The 24628-nt window shown below is 42.8% G+C and overlaps 13 non-coding genes across 13 annotated transcripts; all 13 read right to left on the minus strand.

The window, feature by feature from the left end:
- Window positions 1-1173: 1173 nt before the first annotated feature.
- Window positions 1174-1473, minus strand: LOC147734246 (signal recognition particle RNA). The gene has a single exon (XR_015307912.1).
- Window positions 1474-3071: 1598 nt separating this feature from the next.
- On the minus strand, window positions 3072-3371 carry LOC147734247 (signal recognition particle RNA). Its single transcript, XR_015308166.1, has one exon.
- Window positions 3372-4968: 1597 nt separating this feature from the next.
- Window positions 4969-5268, minus strand: LOC147734248 (signal recognition particle RNA). Its single transcript, XR_015308204.1, has one exon.
- A 1598-nt stretch (window positions 5269-6866) lies between these two features.
- Window positions 6867-7166, minus strand: LOC147734249 (signal recognition particle RNA). The gene has a single exon (XR_015308283.1).
- A 1597-nt stretch (window positions 7167-8763) lies between these two features.
- LOC147734250 (signal recognition particle RNA) lies at window positions 8764-9063 on the minus strand. Its single transcript, XR_015307854.1, has one exon.
- A 1598-nt stretch (window positions 9064-10661) lies between these two features.
- LOC147734251 (signal recognition particle RNA) lies at window positions 10662-10961 on the minus strand. The gene has a single exon (XR_015307687.1).
- Window positions 10962-12558: 1597 nt separating this feature from the next.
- LOC147734252 (signal recognition particle RNA) lies at window positions 12559-12858 on the minus strand. The gene has a single exon (XR_015307685.1).
- Window positions 12859-14455: 1597 nt separating this feature from the next.
- Window positions 14456-14755, minus strand: LOC147734253 (signal recognition particle RNA). The gene has a single exon (XR_015307827.1).
- Window positions 14756-16353: 1598 nt separating this feature from the next.
- Window positions 16354-16653, minus strand: LOC147734254 (signal recognition particle RNA). The gene has a single exon (XR_015307937.1).
- Window positions 16654-18251: 1598 nt separating this feature from the next.
- LOC147734255 (signal recognition particle RNA) lies at window positions 18252-18538 on the minus strand. Its single transcript, XR_015307801.1, has one exon.
- Window positions 18539-20135: 1597 nt separating this feature from the next.
- Window positions 20136-20435, minus strand: LOC147734256 (signal recognition particle RNA). The gene has a single exon (XR_015307633.1).
- A 1597-nt stretch (window positions 20436-22032) lies between these two features.
- Window positions 22033-22332, minus strand: LOC147734257 (signal recognition particle RNA). The gene has a single exon (XR_015307828.1).
- A 1598-nt stretch (window positions 22333-23930) lies between these two features.
- On the minus strand, window positions 23931-24217 carry LOC147734258 (signal recognition particle RNA). Its single transcript, XR_015307811.1, has one exon.
- Window positions 24218-24628: the final 411 nt, after the last annotated feature.

Below are 24628 nucleotides of genomic sequence, written 5' to 3' on the forward strand. Positions count from 1 at the left end.
CTGTAGCCAACCATCCCTTCTTGTTATGCCGAGCCTGCCAATGTTGAGAAAAGCAGCAAGGGTCACAATGATGGAAGACATCTGCCACATTGGAAGTTATAAAGTGGTATGGAGTGGGAGGGCTAGAAGAGTTATTATAAAGAATGAATATGCGTCATTCTGTTCTCTAGCCTCAACAGCTTCAAGAGAGTAACACTTGCTGGCCAAGAAGACCAATGTCAGTTCAGCTTGAGCAGGTGAAAGCTTGCCTGATTCTGCAAAAGGATGAGATTACGCTTTTGGGTTAGAAGTGGTTGCGGGCTACTGCATACTAAGAAACCGTTTATTGAGGTCCGGTTGGATTACTCGATCTTCTCCCACCTCAAAATCAGCTGTTAATTCAGTGTTCTATACCAATGAGCTATTTTTGTCCTCCCTGCCCCTTCCAGCGAATGGGTCCCCTGACTAACAAAAGTGATTCAAACAGATTTGTATACCTTTTCATAGGAGACTTCATGACGTATTTTATACTGTGCCAATGCAAGGTAGATTGAGTAATGATCTGGACAGCCCCATACTGGAGAACTGCAGCGCCTGTCAACCTGATCCCTTCTGCTGGTATTGTTAAACAACATCAAGATTTAAAAGTATTAAACCGCAAGAGTTGGCTGGAGTAAGGCCGAAGGCTCCAATGTTTGGGAGTTGCACAGTTCTCAGTCTTTTCATGTTTCTCTCAAAGAGCGAAGGGCCCTCTTATTTCTCCTTCTCATTCATATATGGAATTGAATGAGGGCTAATCAAAAAATTAATTAGAGCTGGACGTAGGAATGCAGCAGAAGACCCAGCAAATGCATTTCAAAGTTGCTCTTCTAAGGATACTTTTGTACTTGACAGATCAATTTAATCCTACAGGTGCTCTAAAATGAAGAATGCATTTCAGTCATTCTTGCAGAAAATCACACAGCCATCTATTCTAGGCTGCACAGAGTTTTCCGTCCTCTCCACCTGCTAGCTCGTTGTTGCAATATGTTGCAATTCTGGAGAATTGTCTGCTATGCTAGAATGCCCGGCCCAGTTCAAATGTTCATTGTACTTCCTGCAAAAATATCAAAAGAAAAACAAAGATTTGGTTTTGGAAAAATAATTCATTACCATCTTGTAAAAATCAAAACGTTCACATTTGAGTCCAAAAATTAGAGGCTAGGTCTCACTATTTTGCTCAAGCTGTGTTACACCTACTGCTCTCAGGTGCTGTCCTGCTACCGATGGGCATGGAAGCTTTGGCCTGCTCTGTTTCCAGCCTGGGTCGGTGCACCTCTCATTACACAACCTGAAATTCTAGAGCTCCCTCTAGAACACCATATTGATACCCAACGTAGCATGGACACCTGATCAACACAGCTGAGTGCAGCCCAGAACCCCTAAGCTCAAGCAATCCACAAGCCTCAGCCTCCCAAGTAGCTAGGACAACAGGCACACGCCACCATGCCCGGCAAACACAGCACATGTCCTAATGATGAAATGCATTGCTTAAGTAAGGATAATGATAAAGTACGGTGTAATGAATTGATGGTATGCCAACCGTATTTAAAGAAAATCTATTTCACTATCCTGCAAAGAAAGAAAAATAATGTCTTATCAAGAAGCAGTGTGAATATGGGAAGGGCCTTTAAAAAAGATGTGGAGTTTCCTAAAGGAAAAGAAGAGGGTTGAACTGATTTAAGGGAGAGAGGAAGTAGGGTCAGAAAGTTTGTGAAGGGGATGTGAATACAATATAGATACTAGTATTTAGAGAGTGAGAGATAGGTAGAGGGAAAGAGGAGAAAGAAAGTGAGGGAGAAGAGCCAACTTAGGGCTGAGTTTCTCATTATCTGCCAGTGACTCCCTGTAGAACCTTACAGGCACAATTCAGGCTCTCCTGTAGCCATTCATCCCTTCTTGTTATGCCGAGCCAGCCAATGTTGAGAAAAGCAGCAAGGGTCACAATGATGGAAGACATCTGCCACATTGGAAGTTATAAAGTGGTATGGAGGGGGAGGGCTAGAAGAGTTATTATAAAGAATGAATATGCGTCATTCTGTTCTCTAGCCTCAACAGCTTCAAGAGAGTAACTCTTGCTGGCCAAGAAGACCAATGTCAGTTCAGCTTGAGCAGGTGAAAGCTTGCCTGATTCTGCAAAAGGATGAGATTACGCTTTTGGGTTAGAAGTGGTTGCGGGCTACTGCATACTCAGAAACCGTTTATTGAGGTCCGGTTGGTTTATTCGATCTTCTCCCACCTCAAAATCAGCTGCTAATTCAGTGTTCTATACCAATGAGCTATTTTTGTCCTCCCTGCCCCTTCCAGCGAATGGGTCCCCCTGACTAACAAAAGTGATTCAAACAGATTTGTACACCTTTTCATAGGAGACTTCATGACGTATTTTATACTGTGCCAATGCAAGGTAGATTGAGTAATGATCTGGACAGCCCCATACTGGAGAACTGCAGCGCCTGTCAACCTGATCCCTTCTGCTGGTATTGTTAAACAACATCAAGATTTGAAAGTATTAAACCGCAAGAGTTGGCTGGAGTAAGGCCGAAGGCTCCAATGTTTGGGAGTTGCACATTTCTCAGTCTTTTCATGTTTCTCTCAAAGAGCGAAGGGCCCTCTTATTTCTCCTTCTCATTCATATATGGAATTGAATGAGGGCTAATCAAAAAATGAATTAGAGCTGGACGTAGGAATGCAGCAGAAGACCCAGCAAACACATTTCAAAGTTGCTCTTCTAAGGATACCTTTGTACTTGACAGATCAATTTAATCCTACAGGTGCTCTAAAATGAAGAATGCATTTCAGTCATTCTTGCAGAAAATCACACAGCCATCTATTCTAGGCTGCACAGAGTTTTCCGTCCTCTCCACCTGCTAGCTTGTTGTTGCAATATGTGTCAATTCTGGAGAATTGTCTGCTATGCTAGAATGCCCGGCCCTATTCAAATGTTCATTGTACTTCCTGCAAAAATATCGAAAGAAAAACAAAGATTTGGTTTTGGAAAAATAATTCATTACCATCTTGTAAAAATCAAAACGTTCACATTTGATTCAAAAAAAGAGAGGCTAGGTCTCACTATTTTGCTCAAGCTGTGTTACACCTACTGCTCTCAGGTGCTGTCCTGCTACCGATGGGCATGGAAGCTTTGGCCTGCTCTGTTTCCAGCCTGGGTTGGTGCACCTCTCAATACACAACCTGAAATTCTAGAGCTCCCTCTAGAACACCATATTGATACCCAACGTAGCATGGACACCTGATCAACACAGCTGAGTGCAGCCCAGAACCCCTGAGCTCAAGCAATCCACAAGCCTCAGCCTCCCAAGTAGCTAGGACAACAGGCACACGCCACCATGCCCGGCAAACACAGCACATGTCCTAATGATGAAATGCATTGCTTAAGTAAGGATAATGATAAAGTACGGTGTAATGAATTGATGGTATGCCAACCGTATTTCAAGAAAATCTATTTCACTATCCTGCAAAGAAAGGAAAATAATGTCTTATCAAGAAGCAGTGTGAATATGGGAAGGGCCTTTAAAAAGATGTGGAGTTTCCTAAAGGAAAAGAAGAGGGTTGAACTGATTTAAGGGAGAGAGGAAGTAGGGTCAGAAAGTTTGTGAAGGGGATGTGAATACAATATAGATACTAGTATTTAGTGAGTGAGAGATAGGTAGAGGGAGAGAGGAGAAAGAAAGTGAGGGAGAAGAGCCAACTTAGGGCTGAGTTTCTCATTATCTGCCAGTGACTCCCTGTAGAACCTTACAGGCACAATTCAGGCTCTTCTGTAGCCATCCATCCCTTCTTGTTATGCCGAGCCAGCCAATGTTGAGAAAAGCAGCAAGGGTCACAATGATGGAAGACATCTGCCACATTGGAAGTTATAAAGTGGTATGCAGTGGGAGGGCTAGAAGAGTTATTATAAAGAATGAATATGCGTCATTCTGTTCTCTAGCCTCAACAGCTTCAAGAGAGTAACTCTTGCTGGCCAAGAAGACCAATGTCAGTTCAGCTTGAGCAGGTGAAAGCTTGCCTGATTCTGCAAAAGGATGAGATTACGCTTTTGGGTTAGAAGTGGTTGCGGGCTACTGCATACTAAGAAAACGTTTATTGAGGTCCGGTTGGATTACTCGATCTTCTCCCACCTCAAAATCAGCTGCTAATTCAGGGTTCTATACCAATGAGCTATTTTTGTCCTCCCTGCCCCTTCCAGCGAATGGGTCCCCCTGACTAACAAAAGTGATTCAAACAGATTTGTATACCTTTTCATAGGAGACTTCATGACGTATTTTATACTGTACCAATGCAAGGTAGATTGAGTAATGATCTGGACAGCCCCATACTGGAGAACTGCAGCGCCTGTCAACCTGATCCCTTCTGCTGGTATTGTTAAACAACATCAAGATTTAAAAGTATTAAACCGCAAGAGTTGGCTGGAGTAAGGCCTAAGGCTCCAATGTTTGGGAGTTGCACAGTTCTCAGTCTTTTCATGTTTCTCTCAAAGAGCGAAGGGCCCTCTTATTTCTCCTTCTCATTCATATATGGAATTGAATGAGGGCTAATCAAAAAATGAATTAGAGCTGGACGTAGGAATGCAGCAGAAGACCCAGCAAATGCATTTCAAAGTTGCTCTTCTAAGGATACTTTTGTACTTGACAGATCAATTTAATCCTACAGGTGCTCTAAAATGAAGAATGCATTTCAGTCATTCTTGCAGAAAATCACACAGCCATCTATTCTAGGCTGCACAGAGTTTTCCGTCCTCTCCACCTGCTAGCTTGTTGTTGCAATATGTTGCAATTCTGGAGAATTGTCTGCTATGCTAGAATGCCCAGCCCTATTCAAATGTTCATTGTACTTCCTGCAAAAATATCAAAAGAAAAACAAAGATTTGGTTTTGGAAAAATAATTCATTACCATCTTGTAAAAATCAAAACGTTCACATTTGAGTCAAAAAAAGAGAGGCTAGGTCTCACTATTTTGCTCAAGCTGTGTTACACCTACTGCTCTCAGGTGCTGTCCTGCTACCGATGGGCATGGAAGCTTTGGCCTGCTCTGTTTCCAGCCTGGGTCGGTGCACCTCTCATTACACAACCTGAAATTCTAGAGCTCCCTCTAGAACACCATATTGATACCCAAGGTAGCATGGACACCTGATCAACACAGCTGAGTGCAGCCCAGAACCCGTGAGCTCAAGCAATCCACAAGCCTCAGCCTCCCAAGTAGCTAGGACAACAGGCACACGCCACCATGCCCGGCAAACACAGCACATGTCCTAATGATGAAATGCATTGCTTAAGTAAGGATAATGATAAAGTACGGTGTAATGAATTGATGGTATGCCAACCGTATTTCAAGAAAATCTATTTCACTATCCTGCAAAGAAAGGAAAATAATGTCTTATCAAGAAGCAGTGTGAATATGGGAAGGGCCTTTAAAAAAGATGTGGAGTTTCCTAAAGGAAAAGAAGAGGGTTGAACTGATTTAAGGGAGAGAGGAAGTAGGGTCAGAAAGTTTGTGAAGGGGATGTGAATACAATATAGATACTAGTATTTAGAGAGTGAGAGATAGGTAGAGGGAGAGAGGAGAAAGAAAGTGAGAGAGAAGAGCCAACTTAGGGCTGAGTTTCTCATTATCTGCCAGTGACTCCCTGTAGAACCTTACAGGCACAATTCAGGCTCTCCTGTAGCCATCCATCCCTTCTTGTTATGCCGAGCCAGCCAATGTTGAGAAAAGTAGCAAGGGTCACAATGATGGAAGACATCTGCAACATTGGAAGTTATAAAGTGGTATGGAGTGGGAGGGCTAGAAGAGTTATTATAAAGAATGAATACGCGTCATTCTGTTCTCTAGCCTCAACAGCTTCAAGAGAGGAACTCTTGCTGGCCGAGAAGACCAATGTCAGTTCAGCTTGAGCAGGTGAAAGCTTGCCTGATTCTGCAAAAGGATGAGATTACGCTTTTGGGTTAGAAGTGGTTGCGGCCTACTGCATACTAAGAAACTGTTTATTGAGGTCCGGTTGGATTACTCGATCTTCTCCCACCTCAAAATCAGCTGCTAATTCAGTGTTCTATACCAATGAGCTATTTTTGTCCTCCCTGCCCCTTCCAGCGAATGGGTCCCCCTGACTAACAAAAGTGATTCAAACAGATTTGTATACCTTTTCATAGGAGACTTCATGACGTATTTTATACTGTGCCAATGCAAGGTAGATTCAGTAATGATCTGGACAGCCCCATACTGGAGAACTGCAGCGCCTGTCAACCTGATCCCTTCTGCTGGTATTGTTAAACAACATCAAGATTTAAAAGTATTAAACCGCAAGAGTTGGCTGGAGTAAGGCCGAAGGCTCCAATGTTTGGGAGTTGCACAGTTCTCACTCTTTTCATGTTTCTCTCAAAGAGCGAAGGGCCCTCTTATTTCTCCTTCTCATTCATATATGGAATTGAATGAGGGCTAATCAAAAAATGAATTAGAGCTGGACGTAGGAATGCAGCAGAAGACCCAGCAAATGCATTTCAAAGTTGCTCTTCTAAGGATACTTTTGTACTTGACAGATCAATTTAATCCTACAGGTGCTCTAAAATGAAGAATGCATTTCAGTCATTCTTGCAGAAAATCACACAGCCATCTATTCTAGGCTGCACAGAGTTTTCCGTCCTCTCCACCTGCTAGCTTGTTGTTGCAATATGTGTCAATTCTGGAGAATTGTCTGCTATGCTAGAATGCCCGGCCCTATTCAAATGTTCATTGTACTTCCTGCAAAAATATCAAAAGAAAAACAAAGATTTGGTTTTGGAAAAATAATTCATTACCATCTTGTAAAAATCAAAACGTTCACATTTGATTCAAAAAAAGAGAGGCTAGGTCTCACTATTTTGCTCAAGCTGTGTTACACCTACTGCTCTCAGGTGCTGTCCTGCTACCGATGGGCATGGAAGCTTTGGCCTGCTCTGTTTCCAGCCTGGGTTGGTGCACCTCTCAATACACAACCTGAAATTCTAGAGTTCCCTCTTGAACACCATATTGATACCCAACGTAGCATGGACACCTGATCAACACAGCTGAGTGCAGCCCAGAACCCCTGAGCTCAAGCAATCCACAAGCCTCAGCCTCCCAAGTAGCTAGGACAACAGGCACACGCCACCATGCCCGGCAAACACAGCACATGTCCTAATGATGAAATGCATTGCTTAAGTAAGGATAATGATAAAGTACGGTGTAATGAATTGATGGTATGCCAACCGTATTTCAAGAAAATCTATTTCACTATCCTGCAAAGAAAGGAAAATAATGTCTTATCAAGAAGCAGTGTGAATATGGGAAGGGCCTTTAAAAAGATGTGGAGTTTCCTAAAGGAAAAGAAGAGGGTTGAACTGATTTAAGGGAGAGAGGAAGTAGGGTCAGAAAGTTTGTGAAGGGGATGTGAATACAATATAGATACTAGTATTTAGTGAGTGAGAGATAGGTAGAGGGAGAGAGGAGAAAGAAAGTGAGGGAGAAGAGCCAACTTAGGGCTGAGTTTCTCATTATCTGCCAGTGACTCCCTGTAGAACCTTACAGGCACAATTCAGGCTCTCCTGTAGCCAACCATCCCTTCTTGTTATGCCGAGCCAGCCAATGTTGAGAAAAGCAGCAAGGGTCACAATGATGGAAGACATCTGCCACATTGGAAGTTATAAAGTGGTATGGAGTGGGAGGGCTAGAAGAGTTATTATAAAGAATGAATATGCGTCATTCTGTTCTCTAGCCTCAACAGCTTCAAGAGAGTAACACTTGCTGGCCAAGAAGACCAATGTCAGTTCAGCTTGAGCAGGTGAAAGCTTGCCTGATTCTGCAAAAGGATGAGATTACGCTTTTGGGTTAGAAGTGGTTGCGGGCTACTGCATACTAAGAAACCGTTTATTGAGGTCCGGTTGGATTACTCGATCTTCTCCCACCTCAAAATCAGCTGTTAATTCAGTGTTCTATACCAATGAGCTATTTTTGTCCTCCCTGCCCCTTCCAGTGAATGGGTCCCCCTGACTAACAAAAGTGATTCAAACAGATTTGTATACCTTTTCATAGGAGACTTCATGACGTATTTTATACTGTGCCAATGCAAGGTAGATTGAGTAATGATCTGGACAGCCCCATACTGGAGAACTGCAGCGCCTGTCAACCTGATCCCTTCTGCTGGTATTGTTAAACAACATCAAGATTTAAAAGTATTAAACCGCAAGAGTTGGCTGGAGTAAGGCCGAAGGCTCCAATGTTTGGGAGTTGCACAGTTCTCAGTCTTTTCATGTTTCTCTCAAAGAGCGAAGGGCCCTCTTATTTCTCCTTCTCATTCATATATGGAATTGAATGAGGGCTAATCAAAAAATGAATTAGAGCTGGACGTAGGAATGCAGCAGAAGACCCAGCAAACGCATTTCAAAGTTGCTCTTCTAAGGATACCTTTGTACTTGACAGATCAATTTATTCCTACAGGTGCTCTAAAATGAAGAATGCATTTCAGTCATCCTTGCAGAAAATCACACAGCCATCTATTCTAGGCTGCACAGAGTTTTCCGTCCTCTCCACCTGCTAGCTTGTTGTTGCAATATGTCGCAATTCTGGAGAATTGTCTGCTATGCTAGAATGCCCGGCCCAGTTCAAATGTTCATTGTACTTCCTGCAAAAATATCAAAAGAAAAACAAAGATTTGGTTTTGGAAAAATAATTCATTACCATCTTGTAAAAATCAAAACGTTCACATTTGAGTCAAAAAATTAGAGGCTAGGTCTCACTATTTTGCTCAAGCTGTGTTACACCTACTGCTCTCAGGTGCTGTCCTGCTACCGATGGGCATGGAAGCTTTGGCCTGCTCTGTTTCCAGCCTGGGTCGGTGCACCTCTCATTACACAACCTGAAATTCTAGAGCTCCCTCTAGAACACCATATTGATACCCAACGTAGCATGGACACCTGATCAACACAGCTGAGTGCAGCCCAGAACCCCTGAGCTCAAGCAATCCACAAGCCTCAGCCTCCCAAGTAGCTAGGACAACAGGCACACGCCACCATGCCCGGCAAACACAGCACATGTCCTAATGATGAAATGCATTGCTTAAGTAAGGATAATGATAAAGTACGGTGTAATGAATTGATGGTATGCCAACCGTATTTAAAGAAAATCTATTTCACTATCCTGCAAAGAAAGAAAAATAATGTCTTATCAAGAAGCAGTGTGAATATGGGAAGGGCCTTTAAAAAAGATGTGGAGTTTCCTAAAGGAAAAGAAGAGGGTTGAACTGATTTAAGGGAGAGAGGAAGTAGGGTCAGAAAGTTTGTGAAGGGGATGTGAATACAATATAGATACTAGTATTTAGAGAGTGAGAGATAGGTAGAGGGAGAGAGGAGAAAGAAAGTGAGGGAGAAGAGCCAACTTAGGGCTGAGTTTCTCATTATCTGCCAGTGACTCCCTGTAGAACCTTACAGGCACAATTCAGGCTCTCCTGTAGCCATTCATCCCTTCTTGTTATGCCGAGCCAGCCAATGTTGAGAAAAGCAGCAAGGGTCACAATGATGGAAGACATCTGCCACATTGGAAGTTATAAAGTGGTATGGAGTGGGAGGGCTAGAAGAGTTATTATAAAGAATGAATATGCGTCATTCTGTTCTCTAGCCTCAACAGCTTCAAGAGAGTAACTCTTGCTGGCCAAGAAGACCAATGTCAGTTCAGCTTGAGCAGGTGAAAGCTTGCCTGATTCTGCAAAAGGATGAGATTACGCTTTTGGGTTAGAAGTGGTTGCGGGCTACTGCATACTAAGAAACCGTTTATTGAGGTCCGGTTGGTTTATTCGATCTTCTCCCACCTCAAAATCAGCTGCTAATTCAGTGTTCTATACCAATGAGCTATTTTTGTCCTCCCTGCCCCTTCCAGCGAATGGGTCCCCCTGACTAACAAAAGTGATTCAAACAGATTTGTATACCTTTTCATAGGAGACTTCATGACGTATTTTATACTGTGCCAATGCAAGGTAGATTGAGTAATGATCTGGACAGCCCCATACTGGAGAACTGCAGCGCCTGTCAACCTGATCCCTTCTGCTGGTATTGTTAAACAACATCAAGATTTAAAAGTATTAAACCGCAAGAGTTGGCTGGAGTATGGCCGAAGGCTCCAATGTTTGGGAGTTGCACAGTTCTCAGTCTTTTCATGTTTCTCTCAAAGAGCGAAGGGCCCTCTTATTTCTCCTTCTCATTCATATATGGAATTGAATGAGGGCTAATCAAAAAATGAATTAGAGCTGGACGTAGGAATGCAGCAGAAGACCCAGCAAACGCATTTCAAAGTTACTCTTCTAAGGATACCTTTGTACTTGACAGATCAATTTAATCCTACAGGTGCTCTAAAATGAAGAATGCATTTCAGTCATCCTTGCAGAAAATCACACAGCCATCTATTCTAGGCTGCACAGAGTTTTCCGTCCTCTCCACCTGCTAGCTTGTTGTTGCAATATGTCGCAATTCTGGAGAATTGTCTGCTATGCTAGAATGCCCGGCCCAGTTCAAATGTTCATTGTACTTCCTGCAAAAATATCAAAAGAAAAACAAAGATTTGGTTTTGGAAAAATAATTCATTACCATCTTGTGAAAATCAAAACGTTCACATTTGAGTCAAAAAAAGAGAGGCTAGGTCTCACTATTTTGCTCAAGCTGTGTTACACCTACTGCTCTCAGGTGATGTCCTGCTACCGATGGGCATGGAAGCTTTGGCCTGCTCTGTTTCCAGCCTGGGTCAGTGCACCTCTCTTTACACAACCTGACATTCTAGAGCTCCCTCTAGAACACCATATTGATACCCAATGTAGCATGGACACCTGATCAACACAGCTGAGTGCAGCCCAGAACCCCTGAGCTCATGCAATTCACAAGCCTCAGCCTCCCAAGTAGCTAGGACAACAGGCACACGCCACCATGCCCAGCAAACACAGCACAGGTCCTAATGATGAAATGCATTGCTTAAGTAAGGATAATGATAAAGTACGGTGTAATGAATTGATGGTATGCCAACCGTATTTCAAGAAAATCTATTTCACTATCCTTCAAAGAAAGGAAAATAATGTCTTATCAAGAAGCAGTGTGAATATGGGAAGGGCCTTTAAAAAGATGTGGAGTTTCCTAAAGGAAAAGAAGAGGGTTGAACTGATTTAAGGGAGAGAGGAAGTAGGGTCAGAAAGTTTGTGAAGGGGATGTGAATACAATATAGATACTAGTATTTAGTGAGTGAGAGATAGGTAGAGGGAGAGAGGAGAAAGAAAGTGAGGGAGAAGAGCCAACTTAGGGCTGAGTTTCTCATTATCTGCCAGTGACTCCCTGTGGAACCTTACAGGCACAATTCAGGCTCTTCTGTAGCCATCCATCCCTTCTTGTTATGCCGAGCCAGCCAATGATGAGAAAAGCAGCAAGGGTCACAATGATGGAAGACATCTGCCACATTGGAAGTTATAAAGTGGTATGCAGTGGGAGGGCTAGAAGAGTTATTATAAAGAATGAATATGCGTCATTCTGTTCTCTAGCCTCAACAGCTTCAAGAGAGTAACTCTTGCTGGCCAAGAAGACCAATGTCAGTTCAGCTTGAGCAGGTGAAAGCTTGCCTCATTCTGCAAAGGGATGAGATTACGCTTTTGGGTTAGAAGTGGTTGCGGGCTACTGCATACTAAGAAACCGTTTATTGAGGTCCGGTTGGATTACTCGATCTTCTCCCACCTCAAAATCAGCTGCTAATTCAGTGTTCTATACCAATGAGCTATTTTTGTCCTCCCTGCCCCTTCCAGCGAATGGGTCCCCCTGACTAACAAAAGTGATTCAAACAGATTTGTATACCTTTTCATAGGAGACTTCATGACGTATTTTATACTGTGCCAATGCAAGGTAGATTGAGTAATGATCTGGACAGCCCCATACTGGAGAACTGCAGCGCCTGTCAACCTGATCCCTTCTGCTGGGATTGTTAAACAACATCAAGATTTAAAAGTATTAAACCGCAAGAGTTGGCTGGAGTAAGGCCGAAGGCTCCAATGTTTGGGAGTTGCACAGTTCTCAGTCTTTTCATGTTCCTCTCAAAGAGCGAAGGGCCCTCTTATTTCTCCTTCTCATTCATATATGGAATTGAATGAGGGCTAATCAAAAAATGAATTAGAGCTGGACGTAGGAATGCAGCAGAAGACCCAGCAAATGCATTTCAAAGTTACTCTTCTAAGGATACCTTTGTACTTGACAGATCAATTTAATCCTACAGGTGCTCTAAAATGAAGAATGCATTTCAGTCATTCTTGCAGAAAATCACACAGCCATCTATTCTAGGCTGCACAGAGTTTTCCGTCCTCTCCACCTGCTAGCTTGTTGTTGCAATATGTTGCAATTCTGGAGAATTGTCTGCTATGCTAGAATGCCCAGCCCTATTCAAATGTTCATTGTACTTCCTGCAAAAATATCAAAAGAAAAACAAAGATTTGGTTTTGGAATAATAATTCATTACCATCTTGTAAAAATCAAAACGTTCACATTTGAGTCAAAAAAAGAGAGGCTAGGTCTCACTATTTTGCTCAAGCTGTGTTACACCTACTGCTCTCAGGTGCTGTCCTGCTACCGATGGGCATGGAAGCTTTGGCCTGCTCTGTTTCCAGCCTGGGTCGGTGCACCTCTCATTACACAACCTGAAATTATAGAACTCTCTCTAGAACACCATATTGATACCCAACGTAGCATGGACACCTGATCATCACAGCTGAGTGCAGCCCAGAACCCCTGAGCTCAAGCAATCCACAAGCCTCAGCCTCCCAAGTAGCTAGGACAACAGGCACAGGCCACCATGCCCGGCAAACACAGCACATGTCCTAATGATGAAATGCATTGCTTAAGTAAGGATAATGATAAAGTACGGTGTAATGAATTGATGGTATGCCAACCGTATTTCAAGAAAATCTATTTCACTATCCTGCAAAGAAAGGAAAATAATGTCTTATCAAGAAGCAGTGTGAATATGGGAAGGGCCTTTAAAAAGATGTGGAGTTTCCTAAAGGAAAAGAAGAGGGTTGAACTGATTTAAGGGAGAGAGGAAGTAGGGTCAGAAAGTTTGTGAAGGGGATGTGAATACAATATAGATACTAGTATTTAGTGAGTGAGAGATAGGTAGAGGGAGAGAGGAGAAAGAAAGTGAGGGAGAAGAGCCAACTTAGGGCTGAGTTTCTCATTATCTGCCAGTGACTCCCTGTAGAACCTTACAGGCACAATTCAGGCTCTTCTGTAGCCATCCATCCCTTCTTGTTATGCCGAGCCAGCCAATGTTGAGAAAAGCAGCAAGGGTCACAATGATGGAAGACATCTGCCACATTGGAAGTTATAAAGTGGTATGCAGTGGGAGGGTTAGAAGAGTTATTATAAAGAATGAATATGCGTCATTCTGTTCTCTAGCCTCAACAGCTTCAAGAGAGTAACTCTTGCTGGCCAAGAAGACCAATGTCAGTTCAGCTTGAGCAGGTGAAAGCTTGCCTGATTCTGCAAAAGGATGAGATTACGCTTTTGGGTTAGAAGTGGTTGCGGGCTACTGCATACTAAGAAACCGTTTATTGAGGTCCGGTTGGATTACTCGATCTTCTCCCACCTCAAAATCAGCTGCTAATTCAGTGTTCTATACCAATGAGCTATTTTTGTCCTCCCTGCCCCTTCCAGCGAATGGGTCCCCCTGACTAACAAAAGTGATTCAAACAGATTTGTATACCTTTTCATAGGAGACTTCATGACGTATTTTATACTGTGCCAATGCAAGGTAGATTGAGTAATGATCTGGACAGCCCCATACTGGAGAACTGCAGCGCCTGTCAACCTGATCCCTTCTGCTGGTATTGTTAAACAACATCAAGATTTAAAAGTATTAAACCGCAAGAGTTGGCTGGAGTAAGGCCGAAGGCTCCAATGTTTGGGAGTTGCACAGTTCTCAGTCTTTTCATGTTTCTCTCAAAGAGCGAAGGGCCCTCTTATTTCTCCTTCTCATTCATATATGGAATTGAATGAGGGCTAATCAAAAAATGAATTAGAGCTGGACGTAGGAATGCAGCAGAAGACCCAGCAAACGCATTTCAAAGTTGCTCTTCTAAGGATACCTTTGTACTTGACAGATCAATTTAATCCTACAGGTGCTCTAAAATGAAGAATGCATTTCAGTCATCCTTGCAGAAAATCACACAGCCATCTATTCTAGGCTGCACAGAGTTTTCCGTCCTCTCCACCTGCTAGCTTGTTGTTGCAATATGTCGCAATTCTGGAGAATTGTCTGCTATGCTAGAATGCCCGGCCCAGTTCAAATGTTCATTGTACTTCCTGCAAAAATATCAAAAGAAAAACAAAGATTTGGTTTTGGAAAAATAATTCATTACCATCTTGTAAAAATCAAAACGTTCACATTTGAGTCAAAAAAAGAGAGGCTAGGTCTCACTATTTTGCTCAAGCTGTGTTACACCTACTGCTCTCAGGTGCTGTCCTGCTACCGATGGGCATGGAAGCTTTGGCCTGCTCTGTTTCCAGCCTGGGTCGGTGCACCTCTCATTACACAACCTGAAATTCTAGAGCTCCCTCTAGAACACCATATTGATACCCAACGTAGCATGGACACCTGATCAACACAGCTGAGTGCAGCCCAGAACCCCTGAGCTCAAGCAATCCACAAGCCTCAGCCTCCCAAGTAGCTAGGACAACAGGCACACGCCACCATGCCCGGCAAACACAGCACATGTCCTAATGATGAAATGCATTGCTTAAGTAAGGATAATGATAAAGTACGGTGTAATGAATTGATGGTATGCCAACCGTATTTCAAGAAAATCTATTTCACTATCCTGCAAAGAAAGAAAAATAATGTCTTATCAAGAAGCAGTGTGAATATGGGAAGGGCCTTTAAAAAAGATGTGGAGTTTCCTAAAGGAAAAGAAGAGGGTTGAACTGATTTAAGGGAGAGAGGAAGTAGGGTCAGAAAGTTTGTGAAGGGGATGTGAATACAATATAGATACTAGTATTTAGAGAGTGAGAGATAGGTAGAGGGAGAGAGGAGAAAGAAAGTGAGGGAGAAGAGCCAACTTAGGGCTGAGTTTCTCATTATCTGCCAGTGACTCCCTGTAGAACCTTACAGGCACAATTCAGGCTCTCCTGTAGCCATTCATCCCTTCTTGTTATGCCGAGCCAGCCAATGTTGAGAAAAGCAGCAAGGGTCACAATGATGGAAGACATCTGCCACATTGGAAGTTATAAAGTGGTATGGAGTGGGAGGGCTAGAAGAGTTATTATAAAGAATGAATATGCGTCATTCTGTTCTCTAGCCTCAACAGCTTCAAGAGAGTAACTCTTGCTGGCCAAGAAGACCAATGTCAGTTCAGCTTGAGCAGGTGAAAGCTTGCCTGATTCTGCAAAAGGATGAGATTACGCTTTTGGGTTAGAAGTGGTTGCGGGCTACTGCATACTAAGAAACCGTTTATTGAGGTCCGGTTGGTTTATTCGATCTTCTCCCACCTCATAATCAGCTGCTAATTCAGTGTTCTATACCAATGAGCTATTTTTGTCCTCCCTGCCCCTTCCAGCGAATGGGTCCCCCTGACTAACAAAAGTGATTCAAACAGATTTGTATACCTTTTCATAGGAGACTTCATGACGTATTTTATACTGTGCCAATGCAAGGTAGATTGAGTAATGATCTGGACAGCCCCATACTGGAGAACTGCAGCGCCTGTCAACCTGATCCCTTCTGCTGGTATTGTTAAACAACATCAAGATTTAAAAGTATTAAACCGCAAGAGTTGGCTGGAGTATGGCCGAAGGCTCCAATGTTTGGGAGTTGCACAGTTCTCAGTCTTTTCATGTTTCTCTCAAAGAGCGAAGGGCCCTCTTATTTCTCCTTCTCATTCATATATGGAATTGAATGAGGGCTAATCAAAAAATGAATTAGAGCTGGACGTAAGAATGCAGCAGAAGACCCAGCAAACACATTTCAAAGTTGCTCTTCTAAGGATACCTTTGTACTTGACAGATCAATTTAATCCTACAGGTGCTCTAAAATGAAGAATGCATTTCAGTCATCCTTGCAGAAAATCACACAGCCATCTATTCTAGGCTGCACAGAGTTTTCAGTTCACTCCACCTGCTAGCTTGTTGTTGCAATATGTCGCAATTCTGGAGAATTGTCTGCTATGCTAGAATGCCCGGCCCAGTTCAAATGTTCATTATACTTCCTGCAAAAATATCAAAAGAAAAACAAAGATTTGGTTTTGGAAAAATAATTCATTACCATCTTGTAAAAATCAAAACGTTCACATTTGAGTCAAAAAAAGAGAGGCTAGGTCTCACTATTTTGCTCAAGCTGTGTTACACCTACTGCTCTCAGGTGCTGTCCTGCTACCGATGGGCATGGAAATTTCGGCCTGCTCTGTTTCCAGCCTGGGTCGGTGCACCTCTCATTACACAACCTGAAATTCTAGAGCTCCCTCTAGAACACCATATTGATACCCAACGTAGCATGGACACCTGATCAACACAGCAGAGTGCAGCCCAGAACCCCTGAGCTCAAGCAATCCACAAGCCTCAGCCTCCCAAGTAGCTAGGACAACAGGCACACACCACCATGCCCGGCAAACACAGCACATGTCCTAATGATGAAATGCATTGCTTAAGTAAGGATAATGATAAAGTACGGTGTAATGAATTGATGGTATGCCAACCGTATTTCAAGAAAATCTATTTCACTATCCTTCAAAGAAAGGAAAATAATGTCTTATCAAGAAGCAGTGTGAATATGGGAAGGGCCTTTAAAAAAGATGTGGAGTTTCCTAAAGGAAAAGAAGAGGGTTGAACTGATTTAAGGGAGAGAGGAAGTAGGGTCAGAAAGTTTGTGAAGGGGATGTGAATACAATATAGATACTAGTATTTAGAGAGTGAGAGATAGGTAGAGGGAGAGAGGAGAAAGAAAGTGAGAGAGAAGAGCCAACTTAGGGCTGAGATTCTCATTATCTGCCAGTGACTCCCTGTAGAACCTTACAGGCACAATTCAGGCTCTCCTGTAGCCATCCATCCCTTCTTGTTATGCCGAGCCAGCCAATGTTGAGAAAAGTAGCAAGGGTCACAATGATGGAAGACATCTGCAACATTGGAAGTTATAAAGTGGTATGGAGTGGGAGGGCTAGAAGAGTTATTATAAAGAATGAATACGCGTCATTCTGTTCTCTAGCCTCAACAGCTTCAAGAGAGGAACTCTTGCTGGCCGAGAAGACCAATGTCAGTTCAGCTTGAGCAGGTGAAAGCTTGCCTGATTCTGCAAAAGGATGAGATTACGCTTTTGGGTTAGAAGTGGTTGCGGGCTACTGCATACTAAGAAACCATTTATTGAGGTCCGGTTGGATTACTCGATCTTCTCCCACCTCAAAATCAGCTGCTAATTCAGTGTTCTATACCAATGAGCTATTTTTGTCCTCCCTGCCCCTTCCAGCGAATGGGTCCCCCTGACTAACAAAAGTGATTCAAACAGATTTGTATACCTTTTCATAGGAGACTTCATGACGTATTTTATACTGTGCCAATGCAAGGTAGATTGAGTAATGATCTGGACAGCCCCATACTGGAGAACTGCAGCGCCTGTCAACCTGATCCCTTCTGCTGGTATTGTTAAACAACATCAAGATTTAAAAGTATTAAACCGCAAGAGTTGGCTGGAGTAAGGCCGAAGGCTCCAATGTTTGGGAGTTGCACAGTTCTCAGTCTTTTCATGTTTCTCTCAAAGAGCGAAGGGCCCTCTTATTTCTCCTTCTCATTCATATATGTAATTGAATGAGGGCTAATCAAAAAATGAATTAGAGCTGGACGTAGGAATGCAGCAGAAGACCCAGCAAATGCATTTCAAAGTTGCTCTTCTAAGGATACTTTTGTACTTGACAGATCAATTTAATCCTACAGGTGCTCTAAAATGAAGAATGCATTTCAGTCATTCTTGCAGAAAATCACACAGCCATCTATTCTAGGCTGCACAGAGTTTTCCGTCCTCTCCACCTGCTAGCTTGTTGTTGCAATATGTGTCAATTCTGGAGAATTGTCTGCTATGCTAGAATGCCCGGCCCTATTCAAATGTTCATTGTACTTCCTGCAAAAATATCAAAAGAAAAACAAAGATTTGGTTTTGGAAAAATAATTCATTACCATCTTGTAAAAATCAAAACGTTCACATTTGATTCAAAAAAAGAGAGGCTAGGTCTCACTATTTTGCTCAAGCTGTGTTACACCTACTGCTCTCAGGTGCTGTCCTGCTACCGATGGGCATGGAAGCTTTGGCCTGCTCTGTTTCCAGCCTGGGTTGGTGCACCTCTCAATACACAACCTGAAATTCTAGAGCTCCCTCTAGAACACCATATTGATACCCAACGTAGCATGGACACCTGATCGCAGCCCAGAACCCCTGAGCTCAAGCAATCCACAAGCCTCAGCCTCCCAAGTAGCTAGGACAACAGGCACACGCCACCATGCCCAGCAAACACAGCACATGTCCTAATGATGAAATGCATTGCTTAAGTAAGGATAATGATAAAGTACGGTGTAATGAATTGATGGTATGCCAACCGTATTTCAAGAAAATCTATTTCACTATCCTGCAAAGAAAGGAAAATAATGTCTTATCAAGAAGCAGTGTGAATATGGGAAGGGCCTTTAAGAAGATGTGGAGTTTCCTAAAGGAAAAGAAGAGGGTTGAACTGATTTAAGGGAGAGAGGAAGTAGGGTCAGAAAGTTTGTGAAGGGGATGTGAATACAATATAGATACTAGTATTTAGTGAGTGAGAGATAGGTAGAGGGAGAGAGGAGAAGGAAAGTGAGGGAGAAGAGCCAACTTAGGGCTGAGTTTCTCATTATCTGCCAGTGACTCCCTGTAGAACCTTACAGGCACAATTCAGGCTCTTCTGTAGCCATCCATCCCTTCTTGTTATGCCGAGCCAGCCAATGTTGAGAAAAGCAGCAAGGGTCACAATGATGGAAGACATCTGCCACATTGGAAGTTATAAAGTGGTATGCAGTGGGAGGGCTAGAAGAGTTATTATAAAGAATGAATATGCGTCATTCTGTTCTCTAGCCTCAACAGCTTCAAGAGAGTAACTCTTGCTGGCCAAGAAGACCAATGTCAGTTCAGCTTGAGCAGGTGAAAGCTTGCCTGATTCTGCAAAAGGATGAGATTACGCTTTTGGGTTAGAAGTGGTTGCGGGCTACTGCATACTAAGAAACCGTTTATTGAGGTCCGGTTGGATTACTCGATCTTCTCCCACCTCAAAATCAGCTGCTAATTCAGTGTTCTATACCAATGAGCTATTTTTGTCCTCCCTGCCCCTTCCAGCGAATGGGTCCCCCTGACTAACAAAAGTGATTCAAACAGATTTGTATACCTTTTCATAGGAGACTTCATGACGTATTTTATACTGTGCCAATGCAAGGTAGATTGAGTAATGATCTGGACAGCCCCATACTGGAGAACTGCAACGCCTGTCAACCTGATCCCTTCTGCTGGTATTGTTAAACAACATCAAGATTTAAAAGTATTAAACCGCAAGAGTTGGCTGGAGTAAGGCCGAAGGCTCCAATGTTTGGGAGTTGCACAGTTCTCAGTCTTTTCATGTTTCTCTCAAAGAGCGAAGGGCCCTCTTATTTCTCCTTCTCATTCATATATGGAATTGAATGAGGGCTAATCAAAAAATGAATTAGAGCTGGACGTAGGAATGCAGCAGAAGACCCAGCAAATGCATTTCAAAGTTGCTCTTCTAAGGATACTTTTGTACTTGACAGATCAATTTAATCCTACAGGTGCTCTAAAATGAAGAATGCATTTCAGTCATTCTTGCTGAAAATCACACAGCCATCTATTCTAGGCTGCACAGAGTTTTCCGTCCTCTCCACCTGCTAGCTTGTTGTTGCAATATGTTGCAATTCTGGAGAATTGTCTGCTATGCTAGAATGCCAAGCCCTATTCAAATGTTCATTGTACTTCCTGCAAAAATATCAAAAGAAAAACAAAGATTTGGTTTTGGAAAAATAATTCATTACCATCTTGTAAAAATCAAAACGTTCACATTTGAGTCAAAAAAAGAGAGGCTAGTTCTCACTATTTTGCTCAAGCTGTGTTACACCTACTGCTCTCAGGTGCTGTCCTGCTACCGATGGGCATGGAAGCTTTGGCCTGCTCTGTTTCCAGCCTGGGTCGGTGCACCTCTCATTACACAACCTGAAATTCTAGAGCTCCCTCTAGAACACCATATTGATACCCAACGTAGCATGGACACCTGATCAACACAGCTGAGTGCAGCCCAGAACCCCTGAGCTCAAGCAATCCACAAGCCTCAGCCTCCCAAGTAGCTAGGACAACAGGCACACGCCACCATGCCCGGCAAACACAGCACAGGTCCTAATGATGAAATGCATTGCTTAAGTAAGGATAATGATAAAGTACGGTGTAATGAATTGATGGTATGCCAACCGTATTTCAAGAAAATCTATTTCACTATCCTTCAAAGAAAGGAAAATAATGTCTTATCAAGAAGCAGTGTGAATATGGGAAGGGCCTTTAAAAAGATGTGGAGTTTCCTAAAGGAAAAGAAGAGGGTTGAACTGATTTAAGGGAGAGAGGAAGTAGGGTCAGAAAGTTTGTGAAGGGGATGTGAATACAATATAGATACTAGTATTTAGTGAGTGAGAGATAGGTAGAGGGAGAGAGGAGAAAGAAAGTGAGGGAGAAGAGCCAACTTAGGGCTGAGTTTCTCATTATCTGCCAGTGACTCCCTGTAGAACCTTACAGGCACAATTCAGGCTCTTCTGTAGCCATCCATCCCTTCTTGTTATGCCGAGCCAGCCAATGATGAGAAAAGCAGCAAGGGTCACAATGATGGAAGACATCTGCCACATTGGAAGTTATAAAGTGGTATGCAGTGGGAGGGCTAGAAGAGTTATTATAAAGAATGAATATGCGTCATTCTGTTCTCTAGCCTCAACAGCTTCAAGAGAGTAACTCTTGCTGGCCAAGAAGACCAATGTCAGTACAGCTTGAGCAGGTGAAAGCTTGCCTGATTCTGCAAAAGGATGAGATTACGCTTTTGGGTTAGAAGTGGTTGCGGGCTACTGCATACTAAGAAACCGTTTATTGAGGTCCGGTTGGATTACTCGATCTTCTCCCACCTCAAAATCAGCTGCTAATTCAGTGTTCTATACCAATGAGCTATTTTTGTCCTCCCTGCCCCTTCCAGCGAATGGGTCCCCCTGACTAACAAAAGTGATTCAAACAGATTTGTATACCTTTTCATAGGAGACTTCATGACGTATTTTATACTGTGCCAATGCAAGGTAGATTGAGTAATGATCTGGACAGCCCCATACTGGAGAACTGCAGCGCCTGTCAACCTGATCCCTTCTGCTGGTATTGTTAAACAACATCAAGATTTAAAAGTATTAAACCGCAAGAGTTGGCTGGAGTAAGGCCGAAGGCTCCAATGTTTGGGAGTTGCACAGTTCTCAGTCTTTTCATGTTCCTCTCAAAGAGCGAAGGGCCCTCTTATTTCTCCTTCTCATTCATATATGGAATTGAATGAGGGCTAATCAAAAAATGAATTAGAGCTGGACGTAGGAATGCAGCAGAAGACCCAGCAAATGCATTTCAAAGTTGCTCTTCTAAGGATACTTTTGTACTTGACAGATCAATTTAATCCTACAGGTGCTCTAAAATGAAGAATGCATTTCAGTCATTCTTGCAGAAAATCACACAGCAATCTATTCTAGGCTGCACAGAGTTTTCCGTCCTCTCCACCTGCTAGCTTGTTGTTGCAATATGTTGCAATTCTGGAGAATTGTCTGCTATGCTAGAATGCCCAGCCCTATTCAAATGTTCATTGTACTTCCTGCAAAAATATCAAAAGAAAAACAAAGATTTGGTTTTGGAAAAATAATTCATTACCATCTTGTAAAAATCAAAACGTTCACATTTGAGTCAAAAAAAGAGAGGCTAGGTCTCACTATTTTGCTCAAGCTGTGTTACACCTACTGCTCTCAGGTGCTGTCCTGCTACCGATGGGCATGGAAGCTTTGGCCTGCTCTGTTTCCAGCCTGGGTCGGTGCACCTCTCATTACACAACCTGAAATTCTAGAGCTCCCTCTAGAACACCATATTGATACCCAACGTAGCATGGACACCTGATCAACACAGCTGAGTGCAGCCCAGAACCCCTGAGCTCAAGCAATCCACAAGCCTCAGCCTCCCAAGTAGCTAGGACAACAGGCACACGCCACCATGCCCGGCAAACACAGCACATGTCCTAATGATGAAATGCATTGCTTAAGAAAGGATAATGATAAAGTACAGTGTAATGAATTGATGGTATGCCAACCGTATTTCAAGAAAATCTATTTCACTATCCTTCAAAGAAAGGAAAATAATGTCTTATCAAGAAGCAGTGTGAATATGGGAAGGGCCTTTAAAAAAGATGTGGAGTTTCCTAAAGGAAAAGAAGAGGGTTGAACTGATTTAAGGGAGAGAGGAAATAGGGTCAGAAAGTTTGTGAAGGGGATGTGAATACAATATAGATACTAGTATTTAGAGAGTGAGAGATAGGTAGAGGGAGAGATGAGAAAGAAAGTGAGAGAGAAGAGCCAACTTAGGGCTGAGTTTCTCATTATCTGCCAGTGACTCCCTGTAGAACCTTACAGGCACAATTCAGGCTCTCCTGTAGCCATCCATCCCTTCTTGTTATGCCGAGCCAGCCAATGTTGAGAAAAGTAGCAAGGGTCACAATGATGGAAGACATCTGCAACATTGGAAGTTATAAAGTGGTATGGAGTGGGAGGGCTAGAAGAGTTATTATAAAGAATGAATACGCGTCATTCTGTTCTCTAGCCTCAACAGCTTCAAGAGAGGAACTCTTGCTGGCCGAGAAGACCAATGTCAGTTCAGCTTGAGCAGGTGAAAGCTTGCCTGATTCTGCAAAAGGATGAGATTACGCTTTTGGGTTAGAAGTGGTTGCGGGCTACTGCATACTAAGAAACCATTTATTGAGGTCCGGTTGGATTACTCGATCTTCTCCCACCTCAAAATCAGCTGCTAATTCAGTGTTCTATACCAATGAGCTATTTATATCCTCCCTGCCCCTTCCAGCGAATGGGTCCCCCTGACTAACAAAAGTGATTCAAACAGATTTGTATACCTTTTCATAGGAGACTTCATGACGTATTTTATACTGTGCCAATGCAAGGTAGATTCAGTAATGGTCTGGACAGCCCCATACTGGAGAACTGCAGCGCCTGTCAACCTGATCCCTTCTGCTGGTATTGTTAAACAACATCAAGATTTAAAAGTATTAAACCGCAAGAGTTGGCTGGAGTAAGGCCGAAGGCTCCAATGTTTGGGAGTTGCACAGTTCTCAGTCTTTTCATGTTTCTCTCAAAGAGCGAAGGGCCCTCTTATTTCTCCTTCTCATTCATATATGGAATTGAATGAGGGCTAATCAAAAAATGAATTAGAGCTGGACGTAGGAATGCAGCAGAAGACCCAGCAAACACATTTCAAAGTTGCTCTTCTAAGGATACTTTTGTACTTGACAGATCAATTTAATCCTACAGGTGCTCTAAAATGAAGAATGCATTTCAGTCATTCTTGCAGAAAATCACACAGCCATCTATTCTAGGCTGCACAGAGTTTTCCGTCCTCTCCACCTGCTAGCTTGTTGTTGCAATATGTGTCAATTCTGGAGAATTGTCTGCTATGCTAGAATGCCCGGCCCTATTCAAATGTTCATTGTACTTCCTGCAAAAATATCAAAAGAAAAACAAAGATTTGGTTTTGGAAAAATAATTCATTACCATCTTGTAAAAATCAAAACGTTCACATTTGATTCAAAAAAAGAGAGGCTAGGTCTCACTATTTTGCTCAAGCTGTGTTACACCTACTGCTCTCAGGTGCTGTCCTGCTACCGATGGGCATGGAAGCTTTGGCCTGCTCTGTTTCCAGCCTGGGTTGGTGCACCTCTCAATACACAACCTGAAATTCTAGAGCTCCCTCTAGAACACCATATTGATACCCAACGTAGCATGGACACCTGATCGCAGCCCAGAACCCCTGAGCTCAAGCAATCCACAAGCCTCAGCCTCCCAGGTAGCTAGGACAACAGGCACACGCCATCATGCCCAGCAAACACAGCACATGTCCTAATGATGAAATGCATTGCTTAAGTAAGGATAATGATAAAGTACGGTGTAATGAATTGATGGTATGCCAACCGTATTTCAAGAAAATCTATTTCACTATCCTGCAAAGAAAGGAAAATAATGTCTTATCAAGAAGCAGTGTGAATATGGGAAGGGCCTTTAAAAAGATGTGGAGTTTCCTAAAGGAAAAGAAGAGGGTTGAACTGATTTAAGGGAGAGAGGAAGTAGGGTCAGAAAGTTTGTGAAGGGGATGTGAATACAATATAGATACTAGTATTTAGTGAGTGAGAGATAGGTAGAGGGAGAGAGGAGAAAGAAAGTGAGGGAGAAGAGCCAACTTAGGGCTGAGTTTCTCATTATCTGCCAGTGACTCCCTGTAGAACCTTACAGGCACA

The sequence above is a fragment of the Lissotriton vulgaris genome, chromosome 1_2, assembly GCF_964263255.1.
Source record: "Lissotriton vulgaris chromosome 1_2, aLisVul1.2, whole genome shotgun sequence".
Classification (NCBI taxonomy): domain Eukaryota; kingdom Metazoa; phylum Chordata; class Amphibia; order Caudata; family Salamandridae; genus Lissotriton; species Lissotriton vulgaris.